At 40.7% G+C, this 17,387-nt stretch overlaps 1 protein-coding gene across 8 annotated transcripts in view; it reads right to left on the reverse strand.

The window, feature by feature from the left end:
• The window catches only part of ESR1 (estrogen receptor 1), a 204,086-nt gene that overhangs the window by 184,302 nt on the left and 2,397 nt on the right, over window positions 1-17,387 (reverse strand). For 2 of the 8 annotated variants that reach the window (XM_083434995.1, XM_083434997.1), the window contains exon 1: window positions 2,786-3,486. The exons of 2 other annotated variants lie outside the window; for them this stretch is intronic. The gene's annotated coding sequence lies outside the window, so the exon portion shown is untranslated. Of the gene's footprint in view, window positions 1-2,785; window positions 3,487-17,387 lie in introns of those variants that run through there. 4 more of the 8 variants (XM_083434996.1, XM_083434990.1, XM_083435001.1 and 1 more) reach the window with 4 other exon arrangements.

Genomic DNA, 17,387 nt, shown 5'->3' on the forward strand with positions numbered 1-17,387 from the left:
AAAACTCAGAATGCAGAGATGCATGAATGTATGTAACTTGTATGGATATTCAATTCAAAGATCAGTGAGAGGAAAATAAACTTGGCATGGCTAAAACAGAATCCCATTTCAATTAGATAGGTCATATGCATGTCTATTCAGATTGTGTCCAGTGTGGTTTGTCCCAGCTAAGTGGGTATAGGATTGCAACCTATGTTACATAAAATGGTATTCCTGGCTAGGTGGTATTTGCATATTTCCTGACAGGATAGTAGAATGGACTCCTACTTGTGTTATGCCTCATTTAGGCATTTGTCTTGTTTTGTTTCTTTGGCAAGAAATAATGTATGTATGTGGCAGATTGGCACCACTTTAAGAGTAGCTAGCAGAGATGCACCCACACCATGGAATAATAGCAAATGAGAATTAGTAGTGGTAATTGTATCACTATAGCCAATTAAAACAAAATGCAATTAATTCAACACAGAACACTAGTAACAGGGTAATGAAGCCTTGGCAGGTCTAGTAGCCAACCAGGAGAAGGAGAAGAACCCCCTCCCCCCCCCCGCGCACACACACACACACACACACACAAACAAAAGCCCAGTCATGTTGGCTGCACAAGCTTGTGCTGCTTCCACGTAAGCCCCAGTTAGGTGCGTAGCTTGGAGGGAAAATCAATGTGAGCTGTTGTACTGGGTACATTTGGACCACAGGGATCCCAAGTGCTGAAGCAACACATCTAAATTATCGAATTAGAGCCATCTAGCAGTGCAAGTATACAAGGTTAAAGCAAAGTTCCTTGGTGGGGGAGGGCCCATATCTCAGTGGTACTGGCAGACCACTTGCTTTGCATGCAGATGATCCCAGGTTCAGTTTCCGGCATATTCAGTTAAAAGAATCAGATGATGGGAAATATCTGAGACCCTGGGAAACTCCTGCTGGAGTAGACAACACTGGATTAAGCAGACAAGTGGTGTCACCTGCAGCAAGGATACATAATCCATTTCATGGAGATGTTGAAAAACAGGAATTCCTATGTTGTTGAAAAAATGTCTCCCTACCCCCCCCACCCCATCTATCAAAAAGCTAACACATAAGTCTTAATACAGAGTGAGTGTAATTATTCTGTTACATGTTAGCTTCAAAAGTGTGACCAAAGGTTTTCAGGAAGCGTCCTGTCCAAGTTGACCACTACCTTTTCCTCTGCGTTCTAAGAAGATGCTGAGCCCACAGGTTTACAGTTTGTCTACCAAACATCATGGTAAAATCACCTTTACCGCTTTGCGGGATGATATGGGTGGCCAAGTTAACTCAAGATGAGAGAACTCACCCTGGTGCCATTTGAGAAAAGGATACAAAAGAGGGATAAAATGCTCCATTAGGTAAACAGAAATATCAGTTCTGTATTTCCCCCCACAAACTTACAAAGGGGTATATAGGGGTAAATACAGGTAGTGCTGATCCATTTGCTTAAACCCTCGCCTTCTCTTTCTTACCTGACTTGCAGCACATTCCTAACCACAGTAAGTCAGAAGGAAGTCCTATTGAATTCCATGGGCATTACTCCCCGGTAAGGGCACAGGACTGCCACCTCAATCCTACCTCCAAAAAGCATGTAAAGAAGCAACCTCTCTTCCCCTTTTGTTTCTGACTGTTTTTCCTCTGTTGTAAACTCTGCTTGTGTTATGATATGAACTGAATGAATTAATTTTTGACTTTAATTCTCTACCGACCCCTGCACTCCACTTATCTGTGCCCTACTGACTGCAATAGGATTTCTGATAGGGGATAGTTAGAATTACACTGTTAGTATTTTACATGTGCCCCATGCGTATATGCCTACACATTCTCTTTTGTATTTAATATTAGACATAATTCTTTCACGAATTAAGATAAATTGGGGAGCGGGGATAGGGCATCCACTCCGACATTTCAATGCTTTCTGTACAGTTGAGAACACACCGTTCTTCCAAGTGATATTGCACAAGGAACTTCACTCCCAACTTGACCTGTAGACCCTGAAGCTCTCGCTCTGGGAGTCATTTGAATTTTGGCAGCCAAGCAACTAAGAGCCAATCCCAAAGCGCTGCACTGATCATGCTCAGCCTGAATTTAGAGCTTGCAGGTGAAAGAAGCTTGAATTGTCCTGTCTGCCTAGACAGTGGTCTGCTTACATGGTACAGTTTTCACTCTAAAACATCTGCCGTATTTAATTCCATATAAATGGAAATGTGAATTAATTTGCTTTACAGCTGAAAGTTTGTCTTGCTGCAGAACTGCGTAGAGGATGATGTTCTTAATGTTACCTTTACACATACACATGCCACACACACAAAGTTAAAACAGCCTTTGAAGCCTGAAGTCGCATAGTTGCTTCTGGCTTCATTCATAAATAACTGAATGGAAAGATCCATGCGGTTCCCTACAGGTATCCTTACAATATGACACTTCAACCAAGTGAGTTCTAAAAACATTTTTTCACCCAGAGTGCTGAAGACAGACTGTTATTCCTGCTCTGTGAAAAAGGAAGCACTTAATTCCCCCCCCCCCTACATCCCCAGTAATTACTGCTCCAGATGTCAGTTTTCCACAGCCGGAGACACAGATTCCAGATAGCAACACCGTCCTCAGCCACTATTCGGGGGGGTGGGAATGCAATCATTGGATGCATTCACTGCTACGGGAACATGAGTAACTATATCCCACATCACACACATAACTCCTAGGTGTGTACTTAACTTATAGCCGTCTTTAAAAAAATGCCAATACCACAAACATTCAAGAAAGTAAGATAGTCACCTACTTTGACAGGATCATCTGAGTTGCAGCCAATCTTCTCATTCTGAGACAAAAGCTGGAGCAAGAGACATTAAAATGTCTTTCCCATTGAGTGGTTTCTGCTGCATGTGTGCTTGTATTTTCAGCTATGATGAGATTCTCTTTCTGGCAGTAACTATGAGGCTGATAGAACTGTAAAATGAATAATCATGCTGGCTGGCTGGCTGGCTGGCTGGCTGAAAAATAAAGTACTAGCACCACCATATGCTAGAGGTTGGGAAATCTATCAAATACCCAAAGAGCCCTGTGAATCCTGTTTTCTCCGCTTCTCTCTCTGCACTTTATAGTTTTGTTTTTTAACTTACCATCAAGGCTGAGAGATATATGACAGGATATAGTGCTATTAATTTGCCAGGAAAATGCTAAGATGGTCCAAATGAATTTCTTTTCCTATGTTATAAATTGTGGAGAAGGTAGAAATTCCCCCCTCTACAACAAAAAAAAAATTGGGCTTCTTAAAAATGCATTAGTTAAGGAGTAGGCAGGAAATGCATGCTGCTAGATATTCATTAGAATGGGGCTACAAGCTCAAAACGTTGGCAAAGGTAAGTTAAAGCTGTATGCATTTTCACCTAGCCCTTGGAAGCAAAAGATAGTTTATTGGCCCGTCATTACCCTCCACTCACCTACTGCTGAGTAGTATGATATTTGCCTGAAGTGGCCCTGAAAGGGATTAGTTTCCTACCGGTTCCTAAGCCCTTCCCATCTGTCACATGATCTTCCCATTTTTGCCTGGAACACAGCTGTTTAAGTTTGCCTTGGGCACAAACAGATCCTGTGAGACAGAAAACAAACTAACAAGTTGCTTACCTAATTTAAAGGAGATATATGGTGAAAAATGAATTTTAAAACAGGACAAAATATTAGCTTCCCTATATGAAAAATGCTGAGGTGGGTTAATAAATGTAAATTAAATGGATTAAACCCTGTGGTCTAATTGCACAGTCATAGACACTTTTAGTCGTCTGCAAATGTTTGAATTGTTATGTGCTATAATACTGTCTGCTGCATGGCTTCCAGATAAGATTATATAAGACTGTTTGTGGTGGATTAATGTTCTGAGGGGTCCTGTGTGCAATCCTTTGTGGGGACCCTATTTTTTTACCTAAATAAATGTGACTATGGTCAAAATTGGGAATGTATGAGACAATAATCATATTTCTGCCTTCACACTGTGCTCCCAAAAAAAGTTGGGAACAATCCCTGCTGTGGGCCAGACAGGAGGAAAAAGTAATGATAATACCAATGTCTCTGAAATGGGTGCCCCCCAAAAGTGGGTGCCCCCCCCCAAAATTGGGAACACTTGGGGGAAATGTTTTGATTATGATAAAGTCTCTGCACTGTCTCACATTAAAACCACTTGGGAACAATCTCTCCACCTTCTCAAATAGTATTTCCATGGGAACCCAAGGCAAAGGAGGTGAAACAGCCTCAACCTTTCCCTCAGCCCATGCACCCTCCAAAAACCTAAAGAGGTTGACTTATCCTACCCTTTTCTTTCCATATTTGTCCCACAACTGCCTGGGGAAGTCCTTCCCTCTGGAAAGGAGAGGTGGAGTTAATACAGCCAACCAGAGTGGCAAGAGGGTGGGCCCTTCCAACTCCACCAAGTGGTCTGTGCTGCACAGATGGAGGAAGCATTTTTATTGTTTTATTATTTTTATTATTTTACTGCTCTGGGTTAGTGATCGCAGCTTAAAAGGTTGTCTGCACATACCTTCTTATCGAAAAGCAGTAGAGATTTGTTTTTGTTTTTTTTTAAATGAAAGCTCAGAGTCTGCAGCATATCCTAGCATGGGCTCTGGTGAAATCACTCCAATTACGCCTTTATAAATTCAGCCCTGTTTAGATGCTAAGGATTACTATTGCCTGGTGTCCACAGCTCTGACTTCGCTTGTTGGCTAAAAACGACAGGTAGGAGCAGTCAGGCTAGTTCCTTTAACAGAAATTGCTTTAAAATAAGACAGCTGAGTCTGGTGCCCCTGTTCAGAGGCCTTTGGGGGCACCAGGTTGGTGACCCCATCATGAGATAATTTTAATCTGTTTTAGTATTTTGACTTCTGTGTGTTTTAAAGTATGATTGTGATTTTTTCTTGATTTTATTGTAAACCATCTTGAGGTTTTCTACAATCAAGTGGTGTATAAATTTTATAAAATAAATAAATAATGGATCTGACTTAACCTACTATCACCAGGGAGCATGTGTATTAGACTCCAGGGCTTCTATGAATTCATTAGACAAGTCTCCCAATTCATTTCATATACTTTTATTTAATTGATGGGTTTCATTTATATATGTTAATACTAATAGATTTGTATGCACCATAGCTTATTTCCCGCTCATGGACCACTTCTGTGAAAGCTCTTGAGTAATACACTACAGATGTAAGTCATTCAGGAGTAATAAAATAAAATCATAAAATAACTATTTCATATAATATAAATGCATATTATAGTAATAAATGTAAATAAATGTTATTTATTTATATATAAATAATATATATTTTTTTATTTATAGTCTACATCCAGAAATACACGAGGAAAAGGAGGACTTAAAAAAAAAACAGCTTGCAATTTCTGCTTAAACTTTAACAGCCAGCTTGTAGTGCCTTAATGGGAAACTGCTTTTCGTAAGAAATCTCTATTTCAGTGTACTTAACTTATAGCTGTCTTCAGTGTACAATGTTTTCTTTCAAAAAAAATTTTGGGGTGTCATTATGTTACCATATGGGGCAGATTGCGTGTCATTATTTTACCATGTGTGGCAGAGCATGAGACTCTTAATCCCAGGGCCATGGGTTCGAGCCCCACGTTGGGAAAAGAAATCCTGCATTGCAGGGGGTTGGACTAGATGATGTGTCGTCCCCCACAATTCTATGATTCTATGCCAAGCAAGAACTGAACAAGCTATCCATAAATCCATACTGTAAAACCATAAAATACAAAAAAAAAAAAAAAAAACTTTAGATACAATTTCTAAAAGTAATGGCTTGAATTCCAAGTCGCTAAGATTTCAAAATATTAAGCAGTTTATAACTGCCTTTAAATAAAAAACCTAAAGAAAGTCCCCTGTCCCCTCCTTCCTTCTGCAAGCTTCTCCAGGTGTTCAAAGGCCCTTCCTGAACAACACAGGTAGAGGCTGTGGGAGAGGAGAAACCCACTTTCTGTGAACTTCCTTATTTCAATTTATGTTAGGATCCAATTCTGACTTTGGCAGCAGTCCACAATGCCCCAACCTACCTTATTCAGGAGAGCGCCCTACCATCCAGAGAAGCTTCTTGATGGGTGCAGGTGGCCTGCAGGAGAAAGGATGTCTGCAAATGTTAACCTGTATGCTCTCTGAGGGGGAAAACAGGTCTCCTAACAACACACAACACACTGAACAAACTACAGCTCCCAAGATTCCCCACCATGCAAGAACAATTGCCTCAAAAAAAGTTTTTTCATGTGCTTGCAGACTTCTAAGGTTTGAAGTTTTTTTCAATCCCCAAATTTAATAATAAAAGTATTTAAGTTAAATCAAGAGGATGTACCCCATCTGCCTCATCTGAGGCACTCTCAGCCTAGGATCAGACTGTAGATTACACTGATATCCTCAGATGTTATTTTCTAATCCACTTTGTATCTTTCCCTAATCTGCTAATTCCCTAATCCCCATTGCTAATTAGATGATCAGTCTCAATTCCTAATTCAGGTTTGCTCTGGTTAATCCTAACAGCTACTATTTTGCCACATATCCTAGATGACAATTGATGTTTAGCATCCTTGAATCAGTCATTATCACAGCATTCTGGTGTGGGGAGGGGATACTCCTGTGATGTGGCTTGGAATGCCACTATTATTTCCTGCTCTCTTTTTGCATGCTGAGCCCAAGGATGGTTTCTATGGATGGGAGAGATGCTTGTATTCTGCAAGGCATCGCCACTCAGGCACAAGAAGATTGTACTGGGTACAGAAGTCAGCCCTGAATAATGTTGTTTACATTTAAAATAAAATTTCTGACACTTAAAGTTGCAAAGATCGGCTGCAAAGTGTGTGAATAAAATCTAATAAGTTTTTTACAGCTAGAAAAAAAAAGCCTATTCATTACCAGCAGCCACAGCCTTCTGCCTCTCCCTGTGACTAACTGAATCAGCATAAATGATTAATTCATACAGGGGATCATAGAATCCATCTTTCTTGACATGAAATTTTGATTATCAACATACATAATTTTAATGTCTTTCTATTGCTACATGCCAAATATACACAATGGTGGCTCATTCTCATAATGACTAAATAGGCTACATCCCAGGAGTTTGATTTATAGCTTCCCCTTTAAATTTCTACCCATCTCCAGAGTTGAAAGCTGAAACCAGCTTATTCAGGGCTTAGCTGTGTCCTGTCCCTGACATTTCTTGTGTTCATTCCAGCTTTTATAGTTTCGTAGAATTGCTTGATACAGTCCATCTTGCTGTCTTCCTGCTACGGAAAGACTGCTTCCTGCTATATTATGCATAGAGGCAGTGCTTTTTTTCTTTAAAAATGTTTAGGGGTACTCTCATTTTGACCTCAGAAAATCACAATTTAATAGTTCAAATCGGGGAAAATAAATACAGTAAATGGACAAAAGTACAATGATTCACAAAATATTTAGGGGTATGTGTACCCCTGCGTCCCCCCAGAAAAAAGCACTTAATAGTGGTATCTCTATCCCTATTTCATAACACTGGATCAGCCCCGCAATATAAAGCCTGCATTTTATTTTTAAAGCATCGTGATATGCCTATAAAGAATTCATCTCCCTGTCTACTGTTTATTTAATCTGCTATATCTCTATTTAATCTCTGTCTAGAACTCAAGGTAATGTATTCCAGTTGTAGTCAAAACAGAAATATGTGTAAAAGAACTATTAAGCTGTAAGAGATCTGACTGAGCAACCTACACCTGAACTGAGCATTTTGTTGCTGGATTACATCCATACTCATACTTCCTATTCTAGTTCTAGGCATTACAGTCAAACCACCTGAGTATTTACATACCCATATCAGATACCCTACATGGAGCTCTCCAGATGTTGTCTGACTACAACCCCCATTAGACCCACCCAGCATGACCGACAGAGTTGATGGGAGTTGCAGCCTAATACCGTATAGAGAGCACAATATTGACTACTGCTGCTGTAATCAGCTCTGAGTGAAGAGAGATACCGTATTTTTCGCTCTATTGGACGCACCAGACCACAGGACGCACCAGACCATAGGAGGGGGAGAGGATTTTCTTGTTCTCCCCCTCAAAAACAAGGTGCGTTCAATAGCAGGCCTTGCCGCTGCCCCCCAAGCTTGTGGGGCTGGCGGTGGGGGGAAGCACTGCTGCACTCCAAAGGCTTGAGGCTTCAGGGACATCCTTTGTAGCCTCCGCAGGATGGCGGGATGCCTTCACCCCACCGCCCCGCGGAGGCTTTGCGCAGCCATCCCGAAGCCGGAACAGCGAGACGGAGGGCTGCACAGCGCCCCGTCTCGCTGTTTTGGCTTCGGGGACAGCAGGCTGCTATCCGCAAGCCTTGGGAGTCCGGCGGGAGTTCCCGCCGGGCTCTTAAAGCTTGCGGAGAGCTGCCCAAAGCCCGGGGTGCACAGCGCCGCGCTTCCTGGGCTTTGGGCTGCAGGCAGCTGTGCGCAAGCCTGCGGAGCCTGGCGGGAACTTCTAAGGTTTGAAGTTTTTTTCAATCCCCAAATTAAATAATAAAAGTATGCTGCCCAACATATGAACTTCAGCAGAAGTACTAACGTATTAATCATGAGGCACCCTAGTTGGATTGTTGAAAATATTTCCAAAATCACTGAGAATATTGTGGTAAATATTTTGGAAACAATAAAAAAGCTGGGCTACATCAGAGTGAGATTATTCACTTTACAACAATCAAGTACTTGACTCAATGATCAAATCAGGAGCATATATTGGATAGAAACTGTACTACCTGTTGGACACACTATAGCAGGGCAGTCCAACTTTTCATACCAAGCGGACCACAAGAGTACTTCGACATGGAACCAGCAGGCTGTACACTGACTTGTCGCACAGGAGCAAGGCCAAAATTTGACACTTTCTTGCAGCCCTCATGCTGCCTTCCCAAAGCCAGCTAAATGAAGTGTTGGGCTTTGGGAAGGAGGTACAAGGCTCTGCAAGGGTCTTAGAGCCCTCCCATCTTCTTCCCAAAGCTGGTAACGTGCTAACTAGGCTTTGGGAAGGAGGCAGGAGGACTCTGGGTCTTTCAGAGCCCTCACACTGCCTTCAAAAGCCCAGCACCTCATTACTTTGCTTTGGGAGAGCAGTATAAGGGCTGAGGGGGAGCGGTGTCAAATGTTGCTGAGGACTGCCAAAAAGACCTCAAGGGCCACATGCGGCCTTCAGGCCATGTGTTGGACCACTCTGCTCTATAGGTTAGTACAAGAGCAGAGTATCAACTGTCCTGAGTAGGCTCAAAAGAGCAATATTCCACCAAACCCTTGATAATTGTCATAGATTTTGGTATCTGGAATTGAAAGCAGAAATGAATCCAGTTCTTCAGTTCTAGATCAACTGGTCCACTCTTGCAGGATGATTCTGACGTCTGCTTAGCAAACCCCAAACGTTATGAGTGGGATTCAGCAAAAGTGAGTATGATTTAAAATATGTATATTTATATTATAAATATTTAACATATTTATAACCTACCCTTTGTCATGGGAGCTCAGGATGAAGCAATAAAGAATTATTTAAAACAATAAATCCATTAAACAAAACATAAAAGCAGATAAAATCAGTTAACATCAATCACAAAACTACAGAGAATCATCTATAAAATTCCCAGGCTAACTATTTCCAAATGTTTGAATAAACATGCATGTTTTAAGCTGGCGCCAAAAGAAAAGAAGAGCCAGCGACAGCCATATCTCAGCGGAAAAGATGTGCCAGTGTTGCATCCAGAGTTGTGGTATTGCCAGTCTTAAATCAAACACATGAGCATCACATGGCAAGACCTGAAACTAAAACAGGATCACCAAGAGAATTATGTGTTAAAATGTTATGCCCTACAGTCACACTGACCAGGCCACACCTTGACCAAATCAGACACTCCCATAGATTTCACACCAATTCAACTCACATGTTTATAGAATCCAAAGTTAAAGGGATAGACGAGAGCAATGGCATGTGAGCATACCAAGCGTCATGGCAGTCTTAAAGTGCACACCAATTGGGAAGCTGGACAAGAACATGAGCTCCTGATTACACAGGATTCTCCTCTTTGTGCCCATTGTGATGGTGGAGGAGGAAAGCATCCTGGCATCTCTGCTCCCCTCCCAGCCAAGTAGGAGATGGCTGGGAAGAAGAGGGCAGAGGGGCACCCGGGAAGACCTAAGAGTAAACATAATGCCTCTGGTTGCAACTGGAAAGACTGAAACGGGTCCTTCCCACAAAGACACAGTCATTGTCTTCCATTGCCCATCCTTACCCACTGTCAGATTCTGGTCTGGTGCCAGATCCCACAGAGAAGGCAGGTATTGTTGGACCCTTGATTGCTCTCAGTGAACAACTCAACCCAGCAAAGGTTGAGTGCAGACTAAGTTTTTTAAGTCTCCCACCTCCACTTCTTCCAGGCTCCACTCTGTTGTGGATAATTTTCAGATTCTTAAAATGCCAGTCTTTTGGCCTGAAGATGGGTACTCCCTAGTGTACTTCCAAGGCTGCTGGATAGGTGACGTACTGTGGGAGACCTTTGATTTATCAGGGGAAAGTGGCTGGGGAGCCTCATGCCTTTGATGCTATAAGGGAGGTTTTTCTGGGGGTTCCTGATCGTCAGCCTCACGCTCTGTGGACTCAGTGGTTCTCCAGCAGCAGGCTCCAAGCAAGCCCTGAACCTAACATGGCTACTTGTCTGAGTCCTCTTTTGGAGACTCTATAGCCTCCAGCTCTGAATCTTGTTTGCAGCTGGGCCCTGAGGTTGTGACACTCACCCCTTTTGCTGCAGGCTAGGGCAAGATTGATCTGGACAGATCTTCCTTTTAGTTGTATAATTGTCTCACATTTTCATTGTATTTCCTCGTCGCTTTCCAAATGGAGCGGGGGAGTTCATTGCGCTTGTTGGTCTAGGACAGGGGTCAGCAACCCGCGGCTCCGGAGCCGCATGTGGCTCTTTTACACCTTTGCAGCGGCTCCGGGGAGGATACTAGCGAGGGGAGGAGGCGCATTGTGCGCCCCGACAGTCCCCACTGTGGCGGGCGCTGTACTGGCTGTGACGTCGCATGGGGGCGGTGCGTGCGTTAGTCACGCACCGCCCGACATCACCTTCCCGCCTGCTGTCAGATCGCGGCTCCGGAGATATATTTGTTTTAAATGTCGCAATGGTTTTGCGGCTCCCAGTTTTTTTCCCTTCGGAAATGGGTCCAAGTGGCTCTTTTTGTCTTAAAGGTTGCAGACCCCTGGTCTAGGATGATAGAGAGTGCCTTAATCCACTTTAAATGCACAAACCTAACATTCTGGTATGTGACTGAATCACTCCTGAATCACTGTGTGTCGGGAGGCACACATTGCCACCAATTTAAAAGAGAAAGGTATTTTCAGCAGCTAGAGGAGGGTGACTGGAATCTAGGAACAGTAGAAAGAAAAAGTGTTAAGCAGCCGCTTCCACAGCTCATCTCCTGTTCCCCCAATCAAACTGGCAGGCTCTTGTGCCTCTCAGCTAATCGTCACTTCAATTTATTACAGCCAATGGACCAGAAAAAAGATCTGCATTTGGAAGAACGTGATCATTTAGTGTAGCAGCACATGCACTTTGGAACTCCCTGCCTCTTGAGATTAAGCAGGCGTCTTCACTGCACTCTTCAACACCTGCTGAAAGCATTCATGTTTAGACAAGTATTGCAACTTTTGTATGCTTTGAAGTATGTTTGCGTTTTATCTTTTTGTACACCTCATTTGGTCCTCATGTCTTATATGCATAAATCAGATATTTGCATATCTGATTTGCATTGACTCATGTACGCAATTTGAATTTTGGCAATTATCATCTAGTGTCAGTAAACATTAGAAACTTGATTCTTGAGATTCTTTGGTGGTGGGTGGTTTTTTTGCTACAACGGACTAACCTTGCTGCCCACCATGGCATCAGCAAGAGCAACTGAATTTTGGTTTCTGGTGCATGAGAAAGGAACTGTAGACCTATCCTTGCGATCAGGATTCTGTGATTATCCCAGTATGAAGTTATTCCATAAATATTATCATACTGTGAGAAAACTGATCATATGAATCATACTAAAGTGGCCAAATAAAGTTCTTTTATAATCCAACATAAAACTGGGATATAAGACATATAAAAGGGAAGTGTCTGTGATCTAGAGGTTTATTCTCTTCATAAATCTGATCTTTGCCAGTTAACTAGGCAAAAGGGTACTCAACAGAAGTGCATGACATAGCATTGCAGCTGAAACATGCTTATAAAAGTATTTTGTAATGATAAAATAATTAGGAAAGATATTGCCAATCTGCATAAATATCATTTCCCAAATAATTGTGAAATAAATGTAGACAGATATCCAGAAATAATCAAATATTTCTTCAAGGCAGAGATGCTGATATCCATGTGCTTTTTGCCTGTCACATTGCAGAACTTTAATGCATCTGGTTAAATATTTACAGTCCACCCAAGGCCTGCTGGGGCAACATCTCATTTTCTCCCTAGAGGCTTGTAGGGATTGCAACTTTATTATCATGGTCATCATCATCAATTACATGATCATTAATTAAATTTCTATACCTCATCTGATATACAATACTATAATAACAAACAAAAACACTCCTCCACAAAGCTAAAAATGCCATAGATTGTTCTTATTATTAATATTATCCAACACAAACCCACTGAAATGAAAAAGATTGTGTTCTGCCGTTATGATAGTCTCTAACTCTTTTTGGTTTTATGTCCCTTTGCTTTTACCTGTTTTTACAAAGGGGGGGGGGCGTGGAACAGTGGTGAGAAAACTCTCAAATGTCCCTGATTCTGTTTGATGCAAATTTACACTTGTTAAATATATAATGTGTTAGGCATTATAGCTGATGTTAGACATTTTCCTACCACATTCCTTTCTTTTCAAGTCACAGATGTGTCCAAATGACTTATTCCCTTCATGTTCTGGCTTATTTGGGTGTGCAATAGCTGACCTTTATCTGATTGGCATCTGATACAGCACTGGTATGTCATTCTGTTTAAGAAAAATATATGCACTCTGTTGCCCTGGAGTGGGGAGTGCATGGACAATATTTTAGGAATTATCATTGCTACTCGTGATGCTTGTTTGTTTTCTTATTCTTTCAAACATCGCATACAAAACACAAAAGTTATGATTACTGTTTTTAATGACACGGAGACAATGATTGTAACTATCACAATATGACAATACAGCCTCATTTCTCCCCTCTGAGATGGACAAATAAAATATTAAGAAGTGATTTAACCTCTTGCCTGCTTTATTGTTTAGAGAATGCCCTGGTACAAAGAGGCATGTTACCCTTAAGTACATCAACGCATCAACAGACATACCACCTCTGTTTAGATCTCCAGGTAACTAGTACATCAAATCCTATATACCATATGTATTCTATCAGATCAACAATAATTCATGGAATTACAGACATCAAAAGCAGACTACGGCCAGGAATAAAAACATGCTATTATCCTAGCATCCATTTCTAAATCTGCATTATATTCCAGCCATCCAAATCAATAAAAGCAGCATTCTGACAGAATAATTAAGACAGCTTACTTAAAACATTTACAAGACAAAAACCCAAATTGTTAATTCAGTGTATAATTCAAGTACTTTCCACTTTGACTTCTGATGTGTCCACCTGCACTAGATGTGCATGTTGAGTATTTTCAACTCACACATCATGATTTCCTAAACCCAGATAAACTATTCCCCCTTTAAGACTGATCAAATGGATCAAATGCAACTGCAACTTAGAATGTTGTAAGAACTGTAAGAATGCTATATAATCTCACATTTTCATGTTAGTTTCTTGTAACATACTACTGTATATAAAATGAAAAATGTTACTATATATTAACTGTATTATACTCAAAATATGTAAACACATAGACAAAATATTGCTGCATCTCAATGAAAAGCCCACTCTCCTTTTCTATTCTGTTGCTATTGTGCATTGTTAAGAGTTACAATATTAAAGAGCAAGGGGGGGGGGTAAAATAACTTATTTCCAACAGCTCGTTTGTTTGTTTTTAGAAATAGGATGCTAAAATCTGACACACACACACACACACACACACACACAGTGCTATCTCTATTTGTTCTTAAAATATCACAAACCTTTGAAGAAAACCTCCTACAAAGCCACTTGTACCAGACTCAACCTGATGTTTTAAAATCAGGCACAGAGATCTCCAAGCATTAGGTTGGCCCAATCTGAACTATTTGTTTTATTTGTACAGTACCAGCAACTAGTTAGTGTAGCAGATCATTCCCCAAAAAAAGAATGACCCAGTAAAATTGCTCTTCCTTTTTCTGTATCTCTGGTTTAGAATCATTATCTGTTTTCCCGGTCTAGTCTTAATGCTGTACATTTTACAGAGTATATAGTTCATTACATGACCTACTGGTCATGTTGGTCAGATGCCTGATTGTCATTTTCCAAAGCAACTACTCTATTCCCAATTTAAGAATGGTAAGTGCAATGCCAGTGGCCAGCAAAAGCGTACTCTCAAGGCAAATCTTTAAAAATAAAATGTAAACACCAACAACTGGGAATCACTGGCCTGCGAGCACTCCAATTGGAGAATAGCCTCTACCAAAGGCGTCATGAACTTTGAAAAAGCACAAACTCAGGACAAAAGGAAGAAACAAGCTAAGAGGAAGGCATGTTTGGCAAACCCTCACTGTGATCAACTCCCACCCAGAAACCTATGTCCCCACTGTGGAAGGATGTGCAGATCTAGAATTGGCCTCCTGTCACTTACGGACTCACTGTTAAGATCATATTCATGGAAGATAATCTTACTTAGCTACAAGTGATTGTCAAAGAAGAAGAAAGAAAAAAGATAGTTCATTAATAACAAATTAAGTACAGCTGATCTGAGTGCTGTAAAAGTTTTTTTAAACTTCAAAGGGCTTCTTAAAGGATGTGAATCAATCAATCATTTTATTTGTATGCCACTTTTTCAAAGATAAAAGAATGCTCAAGGTGGCTTACAAATATATATAACAAACATAACAAAAGTAGTCATAAACAATAAACAAAACATCAAAAGCTACACAACCAAATTGAACAGTCTCCTCAAAAATCATAGGATACAAAATAAAGCTACAAAAAAATAACAGTAACAACAGCAACAAGCTCCTAGCTGGCCTAGGACCAGGTCACTTGAAGGACCCTTACACACCAACCAGATTGCTGCAATCATCATCCTGACTGTCCTGCAGCTGCCTTGCAGTCGTTTCGATTGCATTCAAACCAAAGTTTCAGTGCAGTGGCATCTGCATTTTGGAAAATGTTCCTACTGATGTCCGGCAGGCACCCACAATTTTGATGTACTGATTTGATTGTATTTTGGCGCAGACTGTCTTTATATATATTTATTTTTATGGATTGGTAGTTTATTAATACCCTTGTAAGTATTGTTTAACTTCAAGCAAGGTGGGGGCCTAATGCGCTTTCAGTTCATACACTGGAACAAGTTCTGGGCTATATAGAACAATGGTTTGTATGCCCCTCTGAAAAGAATTAAATTTCTCATTCTTCTAATCTCTAAAACAGGAAAGATCAGCCTGGGGTCCTGAGATATTGTTGGATAATTCATTTATTTGACTTACTATTTGCATGTTACCCAAAGATCTTACAACACATTTAAAAACAGAAACACAAATACCGGTACATTACAGCATTACAAAGGATGCATATGAAACACATGCACCTTGACCACTATCACCCCTAGCAACCGTGGCCAATAGTCAGGGATGATGGGAGCTGTAGCCCAATAATATCTGGGATCCCAAGGTTGGGAAAGCCTTTTTAAGATAAACTAGAATGAATATAATGCCATTTGGGAGAAATTCTTTTTGAAGTGCATGAGAAACAGATTTCGAGAAACACATTTTCGATAAAGACACTTTTAATCAAGTGTAAGCACTTCAGTGTAACAGCCACTAGCTCATAAATCATAGGTTTAAAATTAAAAATCCCAAGCTGGTACTTCTGAAAAATTAGATTCTGAAGTGCTCTAGAGATAATTAGTTTTGCTTTTACTCTGTCAGCAAAGTCATTCCAAAGCCTTTAAGAAGAAGAATACAAAGAAGTGCAAATGGAAGTATCCTTGGGCTTCCTGCCCACCCCTTCTCACTACAGCCAATAGTCACTTGTCTTCCACCCCAAAAAAGCCATACCTGGAGTGGCATGCAATGTTGTTGTGGGACCTGCAGTTGGAGGCAGAATCAACAGAATTTGAGAAATGCCTGCCACTTATGGAAGAGCAGTTTAGATTCAAGTCATACCATTTTGCAAAGTTGACTAGGAGTATTTTATTTCAAAGACACTGGACACACTTCAGAGAAACGGAAGTACAGATCAGCAAGTGGGAGCTGCACAAACATACAGGGGAAAGAAATGGGGTACAAAGGGTGAAAAAAAGCCCTTTGCCCCACTCTTGCACCTGCCACCCTTTCAGAGTTTCCTATTTCCCATTTGTTCCCATGCTCCACCCTTTACCCAGCTCTCACCCATAGCCATTGGTGGTGGAGACAGAAAGAAAGTAAAGCACTGTATGTTCAATTTCTTACCCACACCAACAGGGCAGGACATAAATTGAAATATCCCTATAATCACTTACAAAAGATACAATCTATATCCATTGCTGGAATTGTATCAGCCATGAACAATGCATTTCATGCTACATTAACTCTGTGGAAATTAACTGATCCATATATAATTATACCTTGTGTGCTGTTTGTACTTCTAGAAAAGTCAGTGGAACTGAATTAAATATATAGGTAGTCTCAGACACACAGTGTATTTGTGTGTGTCTAGATTCTCTCTCTTACACACACACACACTAGACAGATAAACAGATAGACAGACTCTTCTGTCATCATTATTCCCTAAAATGTTGAATATTCAAATATATTTCCAAATGGACTGAAATAAAATTAATTTAGCAAGAATTTCACATGGGAACAGTAAAGCAAGTTCACTGGGCAAACTCAAAATAACCTCTGTTGCTTGGGTAAAGCACATGAGGCATGCACAATTTATAAAGAATTACTTCTGAAATTTAAATCTACCCATATTCTTCATATATTGTCCTTTTTTAACTAAACAAAGACAGAATCATGAATCCTTCAACCTGGAACATCAGTGGCTGCATTTCCCCCCTCCTTATAGACAATAAGGTGATAGAAGAAGTAACGGTTATTGAGTACAGTACTATGATCCAGGGGTCCCAATGAACATGTGTGGGTTTTAGGTGCACCTAAAACTCCACCTACACATAGGCTGCTTTGTTCTTTTCACTGACTCAGGTAATGCTATATACATCCTATGAG

Source organism: Podarcis tiliguerta (assembly GCF_965153285.1).
Source record: "Podarcis tiliguerta genome assembly, chromosome: 3".
NCBI classification, from domain to species: domain Eukaryota; kingdom Metazoa; phylum Chordata; class Lepidosauria; order Squamata; family Lacertidae; genus Podarcis; species Podarcis tiliguerta.